This window comes from Perissodus microlepis, chromosome 10, assembly GCF_051167445.1.
Source record: "Perissodus microlepis isolate ML-2025 ecotype Zambia chromosome 10, ASM5116744v1, whole genome shotgun sequence".
NCBI classification, from domain to species: Eukaryota; Metazoa; Chordata; class Actinopteri; order Cichliformes; family Cichlidae; genus Perissodus; species Perissodus microlepis.
Window position 1 is genome coordinate 10,421,414 of NC_140470.1, and position 22,426 is coordinate 10,443,839.

A 22,426-nucleotide genomic window follows, 5' to 3' on the forward strand; every position below is an offset into this window, starting at 1 on the left:
AAGTATCTGCTCAGCTAGGCTAGGCTAGGCTAAGTCAAGTCATAGAACACGACACCTCGACTGTGTTTGTGGTTTTGGTGTAATTTTGAGCACTAAAAAAGTTAAATATACTGAGACACCATCAAGGAAGCCTAAACTCTAGTTTTGATGAGCAAAGTTCTCGTGTTTTCTTGCACCAAGTCTTTAGGTGTAGCTTGTTAGCATTAGCTGATAATTGAGCTCTCCTCTCTCTAATCAAAGTATGATCATTTCTGGCTCCAAAAGCATAGCATGGTGAGAGGCAGTGCGCTACAACTTAAGCTTCAAAACATGCTTTCGTAAACTAAAATGTAACATTACTAAAAAAAACACAATAATTCACGTCGTACACTGTAGCGGGCTGCTAGTCCAGCTCTGATGTGTGAAGCGTTAACATGCGGTGTTTCTCTAGACTTGTCTTATAAAAGATAAGAAACACACATCATGCTCAAATATTCATTTAAGAGCATAATTCAAAAAGAAATTAAAGCTTCATTTTTTTCTTTTTAAAACACAGATGTGAGATTATTACAACTGTCATTAAGAGAATGAAAGCAAATAACTATATTGAACAAATTATTAAACGTTGCAATCTCATTTCATGCTCTGGAAGCCGACGTCTAGTCTTGTTATCACTAGATTTGCTTACAAATCAGTGCCTGTGTTGAAGTTAGGGTTTGTTTTTTATCTCTGTTGCTATAGTGCGTCCATCCTGTCACGGGGATAAAAATAAAAGATTCAAATGAGCGTGTGTATTTGTTTGAAATTGCTTCTGCCTCGCAGTGGTTCGGTGGTGATAGACAGCAAAGGTGCAGAACCTGAAGCTGAAGTGATTTGACACACACTTCGCTCTCACACAGATACCCTGCGATGTGATCAGACTTTTAACGCGGCTGCACATAATGTGTATTCACTGACGGGGAAGGGGGTGGAGAGCAGCGTGGACCGGGATGACGAAGATGACAGATAATTGAGACAAAACATACTACAGCAAGATTTCTTTATCATTATCTTGAAGTTGTTTTTCGCTCATTTGGATTTAGTGTGGCATTGTTTCACTTCTTCCCTGCAGGCTCTCAATGACAACTAAAAGAGCATTCTCTCTTTCCTCGTTAACTGAGGAGTGCATCAGTCCTAATAAGAAAGCTTTTACACGGTTAATTAAGAGACACTGTAATGCAGTATGTAATGCTCAATTTACTCGATCTCATTCTCCCCCTCGTCCTCTTTAATTTCATTCAGAATCAATCTGTCGGACTGTTTTTTTCTTTTTCTTCCCCCTTATTATGTGGACTTTTCTACATCAAGGCCCGCTACGACTCTCCAATTTGCTTGTGTGGGTTCCATTTTGAGCCTTTCCAATAGCTTCCTCTTCCACTGCACTCTCTGATCGGCCATTTCTTTTAATTCTCAGCCTTGATGCTGCTAATTCAGGGCAGAAGAGTGGGGGTGGACAAGGACAAAAAGAAAAAAAAAGAGAAAAACGGATATAAGGAAATAAATGAGCTGGTTTGAAGGGAAATTAAGATGATAAAATGCTGGAAATAGGGGGCAGCATTCACCAAAACACAAACATTGGCAGGGAGCGAGCTGCGAGGACTTGCCAGTGAAACTAATGTAAACATGGAGGGAATATAGAGTGGAGAGGAAAAGAGAAGCTGTGAAAATAGAGTGGGGCAGTGTTGGAGTGAAAGCGGATGAGTAAATAGACCAATCACACTTTGAGGGCAAGGAGGGAAAAAGAAGAAGAACAGTTGTAGATTTAAGGGGAAGGAAACAAACGGAGCAGACAACTCGAGAGGAGTGAGCTGAGGGTGGCATTTTAAAGGTCCGCGCGTTTGAACATTAATTAAAAGTTGTCCACTGATGAACTGCCCTGTGATGAATTGTTTCCCTTCCCATAAAAACTGTGTATGCATCCCAGAGGGATGAAGGCAGGCCACTAAATCTGCCATCCATGTTTTTCATGCTCTCTGCTTTTGACAGTAATGAGCCAGGCCGGTATGATTGGCTGTTCAGAGGCTGATTAAAAGTAGTTCCTCCTAATACATGGATTTACTTTGACATTTCCTATGCGGGAAATCTAATAGCTCCTTCAGCAGTGGTGAGTGTGATAATTATTTTCATTAGCGCATCATTGCGCAGTTGTTGATTCTTCTCAAATGAAAATCTGAAAACAATGTGACAGAAATAGGTTGGGGGAGGAACCTGCAGAAAATTGGCACCTCAAGTCTGCAGATCCCCTTGGATTCAGAGAGCTTTAAAGAGGACCTGTTAAGCTCATTCCCTGCTGTTTTTATTCTTGGACTCTAGTAGGGTAGCTTTGCATGATTTGCAGTTCAAATAATCCTTATTTATCCTATTCTGGGCATTGGTGCAGTCTCTCAATCTGAAACAAGTAGTTTTAGGTACTCTATCCCATTAAAGGCAGCTCTCTTGTGACTGGCTGCCCCACACAAATAAAAAGGTTTAAACAGCTGGTGGGTGCATCAGGTATTTCTAGAGAAAAAGCTCTAAAAACACTGTCTGCTAAACATCAAACAGAAGTTACAGTTTTTCTCAAATGTTAAAACACAAAAGCCAATCCTGTAACCCAAATGACCAGTAGTCTAAACACATTTACTAAATGTAGCCACCATATTCCAGTACCATAAACACATGTCACATGAAGACACAATTCACAAAACACAACCCTCTGTACTCATAAATCTAAACACATTTTTCCTTGCTAAAACACATGTTGCAAAACAACTCTGCTCATATTCTCAAATGAAAGCCCATGTGATGCAAAATGCTTGCCACAGTCACCAATCTTTGAACACAGGGAACACACCTGGCGTCAGTCACTACACACAACGACTCAAAATTGAAGACACCTGTTGCTAATGATGTGACCCCACCTATAAAAGCATAGTTTGGTGAAGATGCCAAACAATCACAATGGATGAAGGCATTCGAGCGTGCGGAAGGAGAAGAGCTGCAGGCCGAAGAGGGGTTGAGATCAGAGGAGGAAGAGGTGAAGGCCGAAGAAGAGGAGTTCGGAGTAGAGGAGGAAGAGAAGGAGGCCAACAAGAGAGAGGAGAAGGTCCAGGTGGGAGAAGAAGACAACCTCGCACCATCATAACAGATGATATGCGAGCAACAGTAATTGATCATGTCATTGGCCATGGCATGACAATGGCTGAAGCGGGACGAAGAGTACATCCAAACCTGAGTAGGTTCACCGTGGCCACCATTACCAAGGCATTTAGACAACACAACAGGTATAGTACGCTATTGCTTTCTTTGTCACACTACAGTTTTACAGGCCTGTGAAAGTGGTCTGTTACTTTACATGTAGTTTTACATATAAATCAGTCAATTGACAACACATGTTTCTTTCTTTAGAGCTGAAAGGATGCCACATAGAGGTGGGAGGGTTGCCATATTCACAGCGGCACAAGAAACCCTCATTGCAGATAATGTAAACTTTGAGAACATTGATGCTGTCAGCGTGTCCACAATAGACCGAGTTCTCCGGCGCCAACAGATGAGGATGAAACAGGTCTACAGGGTTCCCTTTGAGCGCAACTCTGCGCGACACATAGAACAACGTTACGAGTATGTGCAAGTACGTATACATCCATGTCCACAGTACAGTTAGTGGACATACTGTGTTGCTTAGTGGCCTACATTACTTCTGGACAATACTGTGCTACCTGATTGACCGTTCTGAACACCTGTACGCTTTTCCATGTTCACAGAGGATAATGCAGTTGGACGCGATGGCCAGACCCCATGAGTACCTCTTCCTGGATGAGGCTGGCTTCAACCTCCAGAAACGAAGGCGAAGAGGCCGTAACATCATTGGCCAAAGAGCCATCACTGAGGTTCCTGGCCAACGGGGGGGTAATATTACTCTTTGTGCAGCTATGGGTACGGAGGGGCTTGTCCACCGGCATGCTGTCCTTGGGTCTTACAACACCCAACGTCTCCTCACCTTCCTAGAGGAGCTAAAAGACATCCTCCTGGACCGTCAACAACACCATCCTAGGCTAGCACATCACATGTATGTGATCATTTGGGACAACGTCCGCTTCCACAAAACACACCAAATCAGAGTGGTTCACCACCAACAGTGACCACTTTTTAAACGTCTGTCTGCCACCCTACTCCCCTTTCCTGAACCCTATAGAGGAGTTCTTCTCATCATGGAGATGGAAGGTGTATGACAGACAGCCATACACAAGAGAGAACCTCGTACGGGCAATGGAGCTGGCCTGTGCTGACATCCCAGTGGAGGCCTTCCAGGGATGGATTCGCCATTCCAGGGCGTTTTTCCCGCGGTGCCTAGCAAGGGACAATATAGCCTGTGATGTGGATGAGGTGATGTGGCCCAATGCAGCTCGGCGACATGATGCCGCACAGTGACTGTGTGTAATACTGTAAAAAGACCGTGTAGACAATAAAAAAGACTTCACACCCTGATCATGTTTCCGAGAGTACTGTTGTGTGCGATAGATTCTGTTTTTGCATTGAGTTGTGTTACAGTAGTGTACATACATGCAGGATGTTTTTATAGATTTATAGTCTTCATGTGAAACGCACAAATCTAAATGCCTAATCCTCTGCAGGGTTCTATGACGATCCGTTACTGTACAGTTTATAGAAATATGCATTGGCAGTTATGAACCAAAGAACCTTCTCACAAATTGAGCATTGTGTTTTCAATTGTTTTGCTGTAGTGTGTAATGCTGTGTATAGGTTTGACAGCTTCGAGCTGCTCTCTTGGTGTGGGAGTTTGAGTTTTGCAGTGGGAAGGTGTGGTTGTGTTTATGTAGCTTTAGAGAAGGGTGTTGTGTTTGGACATTGGGGGACCTGGTGGTAACGTTTGTGACATGTGTTTTAGCATTTGAGAAAAACTGTAAGTACTGTCAGGTAAACATGCTGTAGTAATTGCTGCAAACTACCAACTCCCTCAAGAGTTGTTAGAGACTATAAATAGAGTTTAAAAAAAAAATAATGATTTTAAAAAAGGCAATAATGAACTTTCAGTTCTTAGATAAAAACATCACAGCAGATGAATGCTAATGTTGCTCATTAACTACTGGATCTGTAAATAAGCATTGTTTTGCAACGTTAATGTCCAGTAGCAACACATGTAAGCTTCATAAACCACACTGTACACTACTCTAAAATTCAATTTTATTTATATAGCGCCAAATCACAACAACAGTCGCCTCAAAGCGCTTTATATTGAAAAAACTCAACAATCTAATGACCTCCTATGTGTAAGCGCTTTGGCGACAGTGGAAAGGAAAAACTCCCCTTTAACAGGAAGAAACCTCCGGCAGAACCAGGCTCAGGGAGGGGCAGGGCCATCTGCTGCGACCGGTTGGGGTGAGAGAAGGAAGACAGGATGAAAGACATGCTGTGGAAGAGAGCCACGAGAGCTCTACAAGTACAAGAGCTGCAGGGCTTGAGATTTTTAAAGACAGCTAACAGATCTGATGTGAGCAATAAAGAAAAGTGTTGAGAAGCAAAGTTTTCCAGTGAAAACTTTGCTTCTCAGCTTGAATCAAATGAATCAAATTACTTTCCAATATGTAATATTTAAATAGTAACTTACAGAGAGGGACAAACCAGCAGCTAAACAGACTGAGGCAACATTTCAGGGATATTTACACAGTAACGTGCTGCTGCAGTCAACGAGTTCAGATGCAGTAAATCATGTTCACGTATGAAAATTAGATTGAGAGGAAAACCAAAGCATAAGAAATATAAGAGTTAATGTGGGTTGCTTTCAGAGTGTGAATCTTGTATAACCGCACGTGTCTGTCTGAGTGATCTTTGGCCTATGATAGAACAAGTGGGTGCTGTAAGTACTTTATTCAAAGGCATAAACAGTTAAAGTGTAGTTTGTAATTTTGCAGTTTCACTAATTGAATTCATTTTTGCTCTTCATAATATCTTTGCTGGAGGAGCCAAACCTCCTGAGAAGTTTTTTTTCCTTAACAAGCGTTGACTTCTAACAATATTTACTCTCATATTAGCTAAAGTAAGCTGTAATTGTAGTGTATTCAAATCATTATGTTTCCTTCCTGTAAAAAAAAAGCCTTATCGTGCAAACGTAATTTGGTAGCATCTCACCAATCAGTGCTTCAAATCGACCTCGCCACAGGAGGCCCAAAAAGAAATGCAAGGCGAGACAATCGGGAGCGTTTCAAACGCGCATGCAGCAGCCACATTGAGGCTGTTATATGATGCAAAGTGGGAGACAAATTGCAGAGTTGCAGGCCGAAATGGTTCATGGAGTCGGCTGAGTCTGACATATTCTGCCCGCTGAGCTCCACTAATCACTGCAGCCTGTCACAGGCACGCCCCTCTTCTCCAGAGAGCAGACGATCACGCACCCGATCTCAGGGCAGCCACAGGCTGACCCCATATAACACACACATGCAGACACACCCAGGCAGCCCTCTTCACGCGCATGCAATTAGATGTCAAACAGATCACAAGTGAAATGTAGTTTCCACTCCTTTACTGTCTGGTAACAGAACATAAATTCTTTTCTCTGTCCCCTTGTGTGTTTCTGTGACTTGCACATAGCATAAAACTGCATACTACAGCATAAAAAAATCTCCATATCTATCATTCCTAATTGTTTTTCTATTCCACCCCCCATCTCCCACATACACACAAATACAGGGGCCCATTTTTAAGCTGTATCAGTGTAATTGATGCAATGACTGGAAATAAACAGGCAATTTAAGTGCTGGACACCTCACTGCTCTCTCTCTTCCTCCTTCTCTCTTCACTGCTCTCTCTCTCACCACTGTGTTTCTTCTTTGGCCCTCCTCTCACACAGACACTCACATACACAGTCACACACACTACTTTGTGGAGTATCTCACGATCGAACAAGGTGGAATAGGGGACAAGGTCAACATGCTGGGGGACAAAAAAAAGAACGTGTGAGACAGAGAGGAAATTAGGCAGGATAAGAATAGAGAGGGACAAAGGGCATCCAGAAAACATAGACCAATCTTGCAGATGACTCACATCTGGATAATTCTGGTTTTGTTGTTCTTGCTTTTTAACGACAAATTTACAACTGCACGAGAAAGCAAGAGATCGCGATATCGCTGTCCAAACTGCATTATTAACGTTTCTCGGTCATTGTAGCATTGACCAATATACCAGCTTATTCTCTCTGTTTGGAGGCTTGCAGCTCAGATGAGGTGCAGTTCACTGAAAGCTTTAACTCCCCCCAACTAAAAAAATGTTTGTTCTAAAAAGTCTTTTCTGTGTGCGTGATGGGTCGCCTTCACTCGACCACTCAGCCGAGCGGACAGTGTTCCAACCTCTCCTCCCTGCAGCGAGTTTGGACCCAAAAAAAGACAGAAACAGCTCAAGCTGATCTAATCTAACGGGCCACGTCAATCTGACCACGGTGCTGCACCGAACATCTTCAGCTCTAAAGATCCTTCATGTGTGCATTTCCATTAGTTACACCTAGATAAGTGAACTGATTATTAAAAGCTATATGTCCAATTATGTACCTGATTGTCATAGTCCGCCTGCATGTGTGCATGCATGTGTGTGTGCCTGCATTAATCTGATCCCGCTTGGTCCTCTTAGCATCAGTAGGGAACAGTCAAGCTGTATGAATATTAAAAGGTTGCTGCCAGTTGTGTACGCTACAGAGTTAATAATAAACGAGGTCTAATAATTTAATGGCTCTGCATGTTGACATATCCCATGGGCCGCCATACTGTCTGTTCATGAGGTAATAGGAAAAGAAAATCAAGCATAAAATGATACAGAAGGACTTGGAAGTACATGGTGAGAGGCAGAAGGCATAGTTTCCTCCTCTTTCTTGAGGCTTCCTCTGTTCTTAATGGGGAAAAAAGCCTCTATTGTATCCTCACATGGTCCCAGATACCCAGATTGTTAGGAGCCAAAAAAAAACCAAAACTGTTTAGTAAAATTCGAAATATCCATTTGTTATATTGGACGTTTTTATAATTGTTTGCTTAACCGTCACAGTCATCTAGGGATCGGTTGATCAGAAACATCTTAGAAATGTTTTCCTCGGTCAGTGAGTCACAGGAAGATATTATTATTCATACAGCTGGTCCTGGCAGTGTAATAATAATGTATGCCAGGCAGGAAAATCAAAGTGTGGGATCATTTTGAGAGACAAACAGGCAAACACTCAATTAGCATTTGTCAGCCTCAAACATGGCTTATTATTTGAAACATGTAAGGAGCCTCCTGTTAGCATGACTGCTTATTCTAGCGTTAGATAGGCAATCGTCTCGCTGGCTCATGAGACTAAATCATCTTTAACTTCATTTATTGTGTTTTGTTTCTTTACTGCACCCCAAATAGGCATATAAGAAGGTGGATGGAGTGTGGAAACCTGTATAAAGAGGACAGTTGTTTACATAATTATTCACAACATTATTTATTCACTCCTGACACAGAAACAGTGTTACTGTCAGAACTGGTATTTTCCCCCTAATTTACAATCAAGGCTGCTTTTGTTGTTGTCATTAGCAGCTGTCTTGCTACATGTGTGCACTTTCATATTTATTTTTTAAATAACCTCTTATATTATATTTAGCGATTACAAATTTTTATTGAGTTTAACAATGTCACTTCTCGCATTCTCTCTCAGTCAAAGACTCAAAGTCCAGCACCAAAGAATACATTTTCTAAGATTAAATGAATACGATAAACATGCAATAGCTGACTAACTAACTGACTGAACTTACATCTACTAGTTACCTGGGACAATCTTTGACTGAGGGGAGACCAAAACGCTGATGGCATAATCTGCACTGTATTGAAACTCAATGAATTCAGATTTGAATGACATCAGCAGCTGCTGTGGCGGTGACTGAAGCCACAAAATTTCATATTTCTCCATATGGCTTTTGGGAGGTTAACCAGGTTTTTATCTCTGTCAGTGAACCTGCTGGCATCCATGGCTATCATTACATTTCGGGAAAAACTCTATTTTTGAACTCTGTCCATTTTGACCTTTGACCACAGCACTGCTGCTGCCATATTTTTAGGACTGATGACATTTATTGTCCTGGTGGGGAAAATATAGCTGTCTCTCAAACCACACGCCCTTGACTTGGGCCCATAGAGCAGCTCAACCTTGACTTGTATCTGGACATTACACTGACCACATTTTACAGAACTAATTACACACGTCCTCATCAAGACATCTTACTTGAGCAATAAGTACATTTAAAGTTTTTAAATTACTGAACTGCTAATCATGCTCGTTTACAGTAATAGTTATAAAACATTCACTTTTCTTTTGCTTAAAGCAAATAAATTTAATGTGAACAATTCAAATATGACTGTACTGTTAAACTATAGATTACAGCAGGCTGAAATTTAAGCCATCAGTCTAAGAACAGGTACAGTATACCGAATAGAAAACACACCCATCTAATTCATGCTTAATGTTTTATACTGATGTTCTGCATAACCTGAACTCTCCAAACAATTCTGCAACTCTGACTGTTAATAGAAGTAATTGAAAATCAGACTGTAGTTCAATGAATTCACTATGTTGATGTCCATTTTCTATGAAGTGGTTTGTATTAACCTGTTTTTTGGTATGAAAATTACAGTTTGCTCATTGTTCTCAGGTTATGGTAATATGTGAAGTACAGAAAAAGTGATGATCTCTCTTGTCATTGGTCGGCTGTGTTGCACAGGCTAATGAGACTTAAAAACAGTCACATCCAGGACAAATGAATCTTGTTTGAGTTCAGGAGGATTACGACTATATGGTCAGTGGTAACAATGGCCCCAAAAAAGCATTAAAGAGAATAAACACTTCAACAGTATTACTGATGTCAGCATAATGGTGATTATGGCACACCTTTCTAATGTAGGACCCACTCCCTCCATTATCATGAAAATTAAAATCCTGATTGATCTAATAGGTTACAAGGTATCTCAAGGTATCACATCATTTGGAAGTTCTTTATGTTTTTGTGCAGGTTGGTCTTACGCATTGAGAATCTTATGTTAGCTTTTCTAAATGATCTAAATTGAATACTTTTCAGTACATGAGGAGGAGGAATTGGAGAAAGTGGAAGTAATGAGCATGAAGGCTACGCAGAGAAAATGGAAAACTGCCTGTAAAGCCTTGAGAACAGTTTGGGTTAGGACCCATTAGGTAATCATTGATGAAGTTTGATTAAACTCGGACCAATCCTGTAGCAATCCTTTTGAATTGTAGAAGGACGGACAAAGAGTGGATGCCTTTGCTGTGGCATGAGCCCATGTGTCCTTCAACCTGACGAGCTAAAAACTGCACTCGGGCCTCTTTCTCTTCACTTCAGGCACAAACACGCTGTAAACCCAACATAATATATTATCACCTGAAAGCTGATATGGCAAAAACATGCAAGTTGCAGTTCAACTCAATTATTTATCTAGGATCCTATTTAAAGCCCAATATGTACCCTACCTCCTTTTTGGTCTCCACTAACTCTTGAGGTAAAAAAAAAAAAAAATTAATATGCTGCTCATGAACACATTACTGTATAAGATTAGTCTACATTTGTATGTTGCTCACTATATATAGTATAAATATCATTGCAGTTTTCAAATACTGTCATTGTATAATTTATATTACTTGCATTGCATAAGTATTTAAAATGTCAGCAGAGGGCCAGATGGGGGGGTGGAAAAAGATTAAATGTTCATTTTCACACACGATCGCACAACGTTTACCCAAATTCTGTTTGTGTGGTGTGCGATAATACAAAAACTGGCAGAGCGGTCCACAACATTTGAGCAGTAAAGATAAGCACACCACGTGAAAGGATGAGAATGTGGCGGGGTAAAGTGCAAAGCGTTTATTGTCACAACTCAAGCAAAAGTGAGCAAAAAGAGCCCCCTAACAATTTTTTTTCGCCTACATGTATTCCTGTTTCCCTGAGGAGGAATTGTAATAACTTTGATTAAAAGTTCAGCTTTGTTAGCTCCAAGTGCATAAATACATCCTCCCAGAGCTGCTGTTAGTTCTACTGTGTGGAAAGTCCTGGAAGTAGACGTTACTCTCGCTCGCCCTTACACCATAATGTTGCTCAATCTCCCTTGAAAGACTTCACGTCTTGATGCCAACATTATCACTGCAACCCCCTGACAAACAAACCCCCACTCATATAACAAAGCGCACTCACACAAACTGTGCATACACACATGCGTGCACGCTGTGTGTGCTCACTGCAGTGCCTCTACCTCATTGACCACAGTATAATACTTCATTAGGTATATAGCTGATTTTACCCTTCTAAGTGAGATTAGCTTTCTTTGTCTTCTTTTGGCCTCTGAGAAAGCTCCCTGCCATAAACCTTCTCTGCAGTCACAAAACCAATAACCTAAATGTCAAGAAATTTTATGTTTTCCTGGTATTTTTTAATCTCCAATCCAATTCCTTTATTCTCAGAAAGTGTGTGTACTGGAAGAAATCCATGGCCACATGACCAACTGTGACGCTGTTAAAATACATGCATAGGACTTCTGTTTTATTAGTTTAAAAAAAAAACCCAGAGAAACCAGATAGTTTCATAAAAAAGATATGATCAAATTTACCACAAAGATCATAAATCACAAAATGTTATGTTTTTGTATATTTAACAACTCTCCTCTTTAATATTAAACTCCTACAGTATAATAATCAAACTGCTTAAGGCAGTTCCATAAAGGGCAGTCATTTGTCTTTGTGCACAGTGCACAAGTTAAAAAATTCAGCAGGCAGGCCGGGGCCACGGAACTCCATTTTAAACCTTCTGAGAAATTTTCAGCGCAATTGATCATCGCACTTCATTTCACAAAGCACAAAGCCTGAAGCAGAGGGAGAGGACTGTTCAGTGGCAGGAGGAGGGAAGGAACTCAGAAACAGTAAACCTGTCCATCTGGGCACCGTCTGTGTGGGCTGGCGGTTATTGCACTCTGACAGTGCGTCCACACCGCGAGCGACTGATGTGTCGCTGTAATCTGACCTAGTGTGGGCGGTGCAACAGGCTCTGATTCTGCATTTGTGTCGCAAAGTATAGAACAGACGGATGCTGCATGTGACTGGCATAGGCTGGCTGCATGCAAGAGCTAAATGAGAGGCATTAATCTGAAACAGGAAACTGGGGGGAAACAAAGCTATTGGCATAAATTTGCACTTGCAAATGTGGTAGTTTATCATGTAAAAAATATACGTAATACAGCCCAGTGATGTAATGCATTTGTCATTTGTCATTTGTCGTGTTAAAGAGATGAAATTGTGAAACTCTGACTTTTATAATACACCAGTCCCAGTAATTACATGCAATGTGATGTATTAAACCGCTAAATGCACTGCGCCAACTCGTGCTACTGTTGTACAATCAAGTTAGAGCACCATTACAGAGGCTTATTATTCTATATTTAAATATAATTTTATCCAACTAATCCTCCTCCTCTTTTAATTATCTTCCTGCCCTAATTTTGTGTGTTTAACACAAAGCCCCTGAAAATCTGGCTTAATTTCTCCATACACTAAAACTGAATACTAAAAATGACAACGAGCACTTTTTAAGAAGTTATATTTAATATTTATAGGAACTCAAGAGGATTCATCTGAATCGTGAGCGTCACTTTAGAGTTGCATGAGCGACTCAAATCTCAAACGTGTCCACGTCGCGGTGCACAGAATCTGTTATAATTTTGCACATCAATGAATCAAAAATGGTGAAGAAGAAAAAAACAAATACAAACAACTATCAATATATAAATAAAAAAAAATTTGATAACGATTTTTACAGGTAAAAACTCAGGAACAATTTGAGAACCTTAATAGTTCTATTTCACAGACTGTAATCAAAAGGTTGCCTTTATTTTGAAACTCCACAGCAGAGATACAGCGGCGGAGTGTGGGCAACACTCGGGCTCTGTGAGCATTTACGCTTGAAAGTTTAGAAAGCTGAGAGGAAACAGCTTTTCATCCATAAAATTCACAGAGGTGAAAGTTCAAACCCACAGCAGCACCCAGCTAGACGGGCATTTTCATGTTATCTGGTTTTCCTTTGGACTTATTGCATTCACGTCTCCCCGCTGTTAAAGGGCAGCGTCCTACTTGTGAGCCAGTTCACCGAGCTTTCTGTGATGGTTTGTGAATTATTCATATAAACACGATTGACCGGGGGGAGATTGAATTACGAGACTGATTGATCAGTGGGCTTGTAAAAAGGAATCCCAATGACCACTGAAACCCAAGTGTGACTTAAATGATTTGAGTGTGGAGCAGCATTAGCAGGCCACCATGCTACACCAGTATAGCCTCTCTGCTTTTAGTGCATGCCACAACTGACCAACAAAACTACATATAATTTAAGTGAAGAGAATAAAGATCAAGGCTGGAACTCGCAAACATGTATTCTTTTATGTTAGATGAGATTAATTAGTCTTGTTTTGGCTGCCCATTGATCTAAAACCCAAAGTTTTTAGTTTTAGTTATTTACAAAATGGGAAGAAAATGTTCCTGTCTGTATTTTTTTTAATTAGATCTACGCTCTTTCTCCATTATCAAAATTAATGCTGATTAATTACCCAGATGTCTCCACCATAAAGAGCAGCAGTCTCTCCCTGTTCTGCTCCACCATTCGCCACCAGCCTCTCTTTTATATGTCATAAAGCAGCCTCTTTTCCACCAGCTTTCACTGCGCTGCAAAGCCACATAATGCCATGTAGTGTAAAGGCTTCCTGTCTGTTTGGATAATTATACAAATGTCCCAACTGTTATTGGAGCAATCAGTGTTATGATGCTGGATGTTGAACTCGTGCTAATGGCACCAATAGAACGTTCGCGCAGAAATCAGATGTATACTGAAACGTCTGTGAAGTGTCTCTTGCCTCCAGCGGATTATTGTTGCTGTTGTTTCGGGGGCTCAGAATTGGATTCTCCCTCTCCCTCTATCTGTCTGTCTCGCCCATCAAAGCAAAACAACAAATCTCTGTATCACTGATTTTTCATTACCGTCTGTCTTGCTTTATCCCTCAAGGTTCAGATTTGTGTTTTGTCTTTTTTGTGCATTTTTGTATTCCCACATAGTATAAAGTGCTGGAAATGCCCTCCTTCTGTACTAGAATAATCCCAGATTACAGATTGATATTCGCCGTGGGCATGCGATGCGTGTGTGTGAGTGTCCGCGTGTGTGTTTCCCTTTCTCTTGTATGCTTTGATTTTCTTGTACTCTCTATGTAGGCAATCGTTTTTTCCTGTAATTCCCTGTTTGCAATCACTGACCTGTGCACCTCCATAAACTGCTGTAAAATTCATCAATCAGGCCTCCATGCAACACTAATCTTGGATTTTCAGAACCTCTGTTCGCTCTTCATCACCCAGAGAACCTGACCCAAATGTCAATTCCCATTTAGGGCAAAGGAATGAAAAGAAAGCGGCCTGCCGTTAGGGAATTCTGTGAAAATTATTAAAGAATAATCCTCCTTTTTCATGGCTGCTCCTCATGTTTTTCAACACCACTTACAACTCAGCATGTCACATATGGCATGCTGAGTGATAAGATATAAGACTCGGCTAAGCTGAAGCTGTGCTGTTTGGAGTGTGAAGCTCTGTAAATGTGCAGGAGTCACAGCATTAGAGGTCAATTACTCTTTAATTTGAGTCAAATTCATCACGAATGAATATGTGTTTCCAAAAAAATTCAAAATTTTAAAATCAATACACGTGCAACTGTTTTTTTTTTTAAATCCTTTCTTGTCCACATTCTGCGCTTTCAAAGCTCAATTTTATGGCAGCTGCCTTCGCGGCCTCTGCTTCAAGACCGTCCCAACGGATTCATTTACAAGCCTTCTGCGGACGTACATGTTTTAATGACCACAAAGATCCGTGGGCAGCCGAGGAGTGTAATGCGCGCCGCACACGCTGTTTGAGCTATCCGAAAAGAAATAAAAGAGCAGCAAAAGGAGGATCCACAGCATGCATGAGTCAGTCACGTTCAAATGTGTATTTTCTCAAGTCACTTGGCAAATATCTGCACTTGGTTTGGCATGCCCACTGTACCCTACTGGCTGCCAGCTGTCACTCAGGAAAACGGAAAGATGGAGGATAGAGAAGGAGGAGTGCGGGGAGAGATAAAGGGGGTGGCGATGATGTGAGGACACGAGCCCCGAGGCTCTCTTTCTTTCTTGTTTCTCATTTGTCTCTCTGATGATAACAAAAAAAAACACAGCAGCTCAAAAGAAGAGGGGTCGACATCAGAGAAAAGGAGAAAACGACACTGAAGGAAAAAGGAGCGAGAAGGCGAGCGTGATGTGGAAGGGAAATATGACTAACCATTTTTCATGTTGATGGCAAAGTTGCTAAATATGCAGGCTGCAACACAGTGATTCTTAATACATTAGTCGAAATGAGTGCACCCTAGGGTTTCCCGTGACATTAACTGTATACAGCAACGTGGTATTTTATGCATACTTTGAATTGCTTTGTTTGCAGAGGACTACACATTTACCCATCGCCTGTTGCAGTATTCATTACAGTGCTCCTCCGACTAATTAGCACAGACTGGGGAAAAATAAAGCTCCACTGTAGAAAGAGAAGCTCCTTGGGAGGGGAAAAAAAGGCTCATTTTAGCCAGAACAAAAACAGTCATCCCTTTGGGTTCGGATTCACTTTTCCTCCTCTAATTAAGCAGGCGCAATGACAAACAGGTTCCAAAATATGATGGAAATACAAATTCATCAATGCGAGTGAAAAATGGGATGCAAAAGGTCTCATCTTGATGGCCTCATCTTCATGAGCACAGGAAGTAAATGGTGGAGGGAGGGGTGCAATGGGTTGTTCCCTCAAACTACAACGACTAGTAAACAGCAGGAAAATGAAGCATCCGTTTTTGTGTGTGTGTGTGTGTGTGTGTGTGTGTGTGTGTCTGTGTGTGTGTGTGTGTGTGTGTGTGTGTATGTGCGTTTTTTGTTTTTAGCAAAAGCTTGTTTTCCACTTGCGTGTGATGAATGAAGATTGTTGTGAGGCCTTAAAGGAGCACCGCTGCACTAAAAACATACTGTATAAAATCTGATGTCATGATTGCTCTCTCTGACTTGGAGGCCACCAATCAACAGCCACAGAGTAAATTACTGTAAGGAAAAGAAAAAAAAAGGTCAGCAGCATGTCTGCCGTTATTTTGGAAAACACTGTATCTCAGCACACTGGATTTGATGTGAAGTTGTTCCATATATTCTTTGCTCAGCTGCGGCAGATTTACAGATTAGTAGAGTTCTTTAAACCTTTCATGTTACACGAGTGGACAAGACACATGCGGCTTCACCCGCCAATCACGTTTCATCTCATGGGAAACATTTAATATTTAATTCATTTTTGCTCATTCTATAGTTCACATCTGAGCAGCCTTTTGAAGCTTGGGTGGCTCTGCCATTTCTTTTTTTGTGCATATTTTGTCAGGAGATGTGGGATCAAGCTTGATTACTGACAAACAAAACTAAGCCCACGAGCTTAGGCTTTTCATAAGATACTTGTTTCTTTGATTTAAAGCAAACAAGAAGGTTTAAAAGATACATTCAGAGACTAGCGCTGGATTCAGCGGTGTCAGTACTTTGGGGCCTCAGAAAGCCTACTTCATGTCTCATTTAGCACCGCAGCGTATTTGAGAAAAACACCATTAACGGCTGCTGTTTTTGCATTTTAGACTCGAAAGGTCTCAGCCTTTTTAAATCGACTTTGAAAATCACTCACTCAGATAATAATTATCAGTATGCGAGCTTCACCTTAGACCTCAAATCCCAACAGTTTTTGCCTGAGATACACTATAAAAAATCTAGGATAGCATCAACATGTACAAAACTGCACCATCATCCTAACATAAGCAGTGTTTTCCTGTGCAGCAGTGGCGCTCTGTGTTGTATAACAGCAGTTATGAGCTACATATTGTTTATAAGATATCAGTATCAGTGTGTCTTTCTTCTATTTCACTAGTGTTTCTTCCAGGCAGAAGTTTGGATTTTTTTCATTACTTCTTCCAGACTTTATCTACACTAGATCTCCTTCATCATGTGTACCCTGAGGCTGTTACTAAAATGAAGAATGAATGAAAATTGAAAGAATTTGCTTTTTCACTCTCTCAACATGGCAATACAATGTATGAAGGAGGAAATAATATTGCCTGTGGATGAGCAACACAGGCTCTTTTGAGACCGACAAATTGTGATTTTATTCCAGCTCAGTACGCTCACACGAGCAGCTTCAAGCCATTGATGTCTGTTCCCACAACTATTGTTATTCGACATTCAATTCAGGAGACTCTAGAATATCGCTTATTCCGAAAGTAAAGCCAGCTATTGGGCGGTGACAGCGCGGTGATGACCCCACATCCTCGCGCAGCTTTCATCTGCGCCGAGCTTTCATCTGTCCGTGAACTGGTCGCTCTGCATGCGCGGCCAAAGTAGCACTGTTCTGAACGTCACCGTGTTAAACCTGCTTCCTGTTTTTTCAAAGACCGAAACATCAAGAGGCTTTTTTTCCCTGTGAAAATGGTAGATGTACAAACAACCGAAATGGACAAAATTAATGCAGGAAGCTTTGTTCGTGTAGCCTCCAACCACAGTAAATGGTTATATCACCGACACAGCTGATGCAATCAGAAAAAGATATGCAGTGCACACACAGTAAGACTAGACTGAGGCATAGCAGGAGAGGAAGAACAGTTCCTGTCTGGTCTTTTCTAATGATATCATTAAATTGCCAATTTCTCATTTTTGCACCTAGAATCCATTTTAGAAGACGAGCTGAAGCCTTTTCCACATTTAGCAAAAGGACTGGTTGTTAAGAGTAACAGCAGTGGTGGATTACGCCACCCCCCAAGTCCCCCACCCAATCTGCACCACCCGTCATGTTCCAAGTATCTTCATTAGTTTGTTTTGCAAATGTGTATTGAGATTGAGCCTCCCCAACTCCTCAACGTCACCATCACTCTCCACGAAAAGCTGACCACTTAGCTGGGAAAATCCATTTTGCCCTAGTTCAGTGTGCCTAAATAAACGTTGGGCTTTTCTCACTTCAGTCAGACAACTCACGTTTAAATGAAGGATTGATTAGATCAGCAGAATAAAGGCTCCCAGCTCACTGCTCCCTGTAAATATGTGATACACGTGGAAAACAGGAGGTTATGAGTAAATATCCCTCAGAGCCTGCAGGTGGATGTTGGGGTGGTGAAGGGGTTGAAACAGGAGTTGGTGGTGCAGGGCATGCAGCATTGACAATGACACGTCAGATGGAGAGATGGCAAACTCTGCAGCTTAAAATCTGATGTGATGAGAGCGAGGCATGTTAACCTGGCTGAACTGGCTCGCAGGCTTCACTCCTTTTTTGACAGGTGAGATTTCTGGTTCCCCTCGTGTGAGGATAGACCACCATGAATTATGTCATGAATGTAATCATTTGTGGTTGTTCCACTTTGATTCTTGGAGCCAAAATATTTTTTAAAAATGTCACATTTGAATGTTTTTTTCACAGCACCTGAAAAGAATTATTTCGTCTCAGCTGGCATTTCAATTACATGCCAGTTTGCAGAAAGAGTCAATATAGAGAGCTGGTGTCGTCAGCTGCTGTGCATAATTGTGCGAGGCTTGATGTTGTACAAAAATCTCTTGTTTTTTTTTTCCAGAAGTAAAAACTGCAAGCTGTTAATAAAGCATTTATAATTTTCTGCTGGCTAATACAGAGTCATTAGAATATCGTATAGCTAGCTGTTTTGCAATCAACATTACAACAATCGATGGCAATTAGTGAACAATCTGAAATGTTTTTCTGTCCTTTTATATTTTATTTGCCTTGGAAGGATTTCGGTTTGCAGTGCATGTGCTGATATCGCCGTTCGCGCTCTGCCAAATAAATAGCACTCATAAAACTCAGGCGTCTGCTGCACAGGATGGCAGGAAGTTTACAATAAATGTCTGGGTAAATCCACAAAAGACGGTGTTGCCAACTCTTCTCCAATGAAATACGCTAATGGCTGCTCAAAAAGTCACACAAAGACGGTGAGGTAACGCCTTCATTTACATGAAAATTAAGATAATGGGTGTTTATCATTTGAGTGAAAGAATTTAAGACATGAATGCAACATAGATGAATGTTTAAAACTGTAACATGGAGATGTCACAAACTGGAGGCAGAAAGAGGCACATCCTGTCAGAAGCTGTCCTTCTCTTGTCTCTCAGCCAGCTGACTAACACTAATCCAATGAACCTCAGTTTTGTCAGCAGTAGTTCAACGTGCTGTTTACCCAGCAAATGTACAACTAATTAATTTGTGGTCATGGCCAAAGATAGAGGATGTCCAGCTCAGCGCAGGCCTGTGGCAAGGGTACTGACACTGAAAGCCACGCTGGTTCCAGAAAGCTCTGCCTACACCTCCTTTACTTCCCTTCCTCCCCTCTAAATGTGTTCCCTGAAGAAGAGAGGGACTGTGTTTGTGCTCGTGCTGCTGCAAATGGCATGTGGTTCACCAACGGCTTTCATTGGAGCAGGGGGGGGGGCAAAAATGCATTTTAACTATGACGGATCCCTAAACCACCATGTCCTTATGGATATTTTAAGTCTTTACAAAGGAGCTGAAAAACTAGTTTTTTAACAATGCGCTGATTACTGAAAGAGAGCATGCATGAAAGCACAAAGGATGCCGCAATGCCTGTAACACTACAGATGACAAATACTCACCGCTTTGTCGTGTTAAGGCCTCGCAAGAAACTGAAGTGCGCTCAGTTTCATCAAAAATAATAATGATTAGTACTCGAGCGTGTCCCTAATCAGCGTTCTTTTACCACTATGACACTGAAAATAACACAGTGAGATTCTCGGAATGACTTACCTTGCAATTAGCAGCACGAGTCAATAGCGAGTATAGGTGCTTTCCGTCAAAATCAATTTGAACTTATTTTGATGTGCTGTTTTAATCCTGGTTTTCAGTCCACCTCCAGTGTGTTCTGACAGGTTTCCACCTACTGCCCAATACACTGCAAACCATCAATTTTTCAGCTCTAATGGCAACAATGGGTAGCGGGAAGGCTGTCATTCCTATAATGACTGTGCTGTCATGAATATAATGGCTGTGCTGTTATGTTTTATGGACGGGAAGTTCGTGCATTCCCACTGTGAGCAGGAAGCACTGTAGCTGAGGCCAGCTAGCTAGGATGTGCTGGAATTGCATCTCTCCTGTGTGATTTTGTTGCTTTGCAGCGAGACTGAGTTGTCTCTGACAGTAAAAATGAAATACAAATATAAGAAGAAGAAGCAAGGTCTCATTTAAAGCTGCGATGTTGCAGACGTGTAGCCAGCTGCCGTTTACCTGAAGTCTTCTATGTACTATTTTCTTGCCTTTTTTTGCACGATTTTGGTGTCAAACAAATCCTGTAAGGAACCAGGACAAAATGATTGTGTGCTCAGTCACACTTCAATAGCATCAATAAGCCATATGTCAGTGGGTAATGTTACCTTCCATTTACAGCCAATTGAAATGAGCCCTAATGATTCGGGACCGGCTTATCACTGGCAGCAGCAGCACGACTTTGTGATCTGCCACAGGTTGCCAAGTAAGGCACTCTTACAGCAAGCTGATCATTACGGAAAGTAAGCCCCAAGGCCAAATAGAATAATGAATGGCCTCCCATACATTATTACATATCTCACCAAAGACATTAATCATCCTACAATGTATTCTGTTCTTAAATATCTTTTTTCCTTTTAATGCAGTGAAGTAATTAACACAGCAGCTCCGACAAATGTCTGTATACACTGTTTTCACAGTGTTACAACAGGCGACAGTGGGCCACTCTTTGGACCCTCCTGGCTACAAAGGTATTGTGCCTTCCAAATAAAGTTTTGTATCCTTGCGCTCCACTCTGGGTTTTGTAGTAGCAGAGGATCACTTCGCCAAATAACACACTGGAAACATCACACAAAGACTCTCATGCTACAAAGCAGTTGTACTACAATATATCGTGCCTCCTCCACCGTCCACAAAAGAATGAATTAGAAAGCCGCACTATTCAATAACCATGTTAATGACCGGGCGTCTAATAGCACAGGAAAAGGCCGCATTGTGCCCGAGCTCATCGTGCAATTGCAAATCTCAATTGCTTGCCTCTATTGATGTATGATGAGGAAATGCAAATCAATTCAGCAACGCTGTGCAGCATCAGCATCACAGCTACGGAGCAACCACCGTGGATTCTTAAGGCTTTAAAAAATTACCAAAAAAAAGGGTGTGGAGAAGTCACAAGAGTGAGCGATGTAATCAGTGAGGCCATTCAACATGCCTGCCATCATCACTGCCAGTCGCAGGCTTCGGTGCCAGCAAGTCAGAGGGTAACCTATCCAGGAATACCTCTTCCAACTTTCACGAGATGAATTCCTTTGGAGATGCCATCTGTTTGTCTATCGCTCGAGTGCCATGTGCACAGGTTAGATTAAGTTATTGCAGCAGGCATGTCTCAGGCCTGTGCAGTTCCTTTTTCGTGTGTGTCCTTTTTTTTCTATTTCTGCTCATCAAGTGCCCCTCTGTGGATTTTTGTCAAAGGTTGCTTGTAAAGTTCACTAGACTATTCAATAAGCTGCAGGCGAAATTTGGTCAAAGTAAGATGGGGTTGCTCAACCTCATCAAATCCTTCCATGGAGAGAGACTAATACTTGAAAATGGTTTTCCTCAGAGTTCCTAAAGAGACAGTTTGGCGCAACGCAATCTGAGAATCCAACAGACAGATAGGCAGTGTTTTTTGCAGGAGCCAGTGGATATCCGGCTCTCCATTTCCATTTACAAATACAGAAACATTTTTAAAACATGAAGCTGGCATAGCAAATGTTTATCTGATACATTTGGGGGAGGGGAATGCCGGCCCTCTTTTGAGAGAGTCCGAAACTGAGTCAGTCAGTAGCACTGTTCCTCAAACACGTGAGCCTCAGAGCCCAAAGACTTGTCACAGGTTCTGCATATTCATGTGTAAAAATCTATTGACGACAGGAACCTGTGCAAATACAGGACATTTATATTCTGATGGTGTAGAAAGACCCTGCAAAATTACAATCTCTCCCATTCTGTCCACTTTTTTTGTTCATCAAAGCAGTAAGTTGAAAAAAGCTATTAATGCACAAGCAACTGTTTCTCTTCTTGTTGGCTTCAGTTTGTTACATCTTGTGCTGATTCCATCTCTTTCCCCCAACTTAATGACATTTTAATCGGCATACATGGCCTGAGAGTGGCTGCTGCGTTTGGAATATGTGCACCAATTCTGTCCGCAAGCCTTTATCACGCAAGTCAGTCAAAATTTAGCAAATGGGTGGGGCTTTTACAACTCACCTGACCAACTTTACAGTCTTGATTCATCCAAGGAGC

At 41.4% G+C, this 22,426-nt stretch overlaps 1 protein-coding gene across 3 annotated transcripts in view; it reads right to left on the reverse strand.

The window, feature by feature from the left end:
• flrt1a (fibronectin leucine rich transmembrane protein 1a) overlaps positions 1 to 22,426 on the reverse strand; it is a 45,606-nt gene that overhangs the window by 22,005 nt on the left and 1,175 nt on the right. The window lies entirely within an intron of this gene.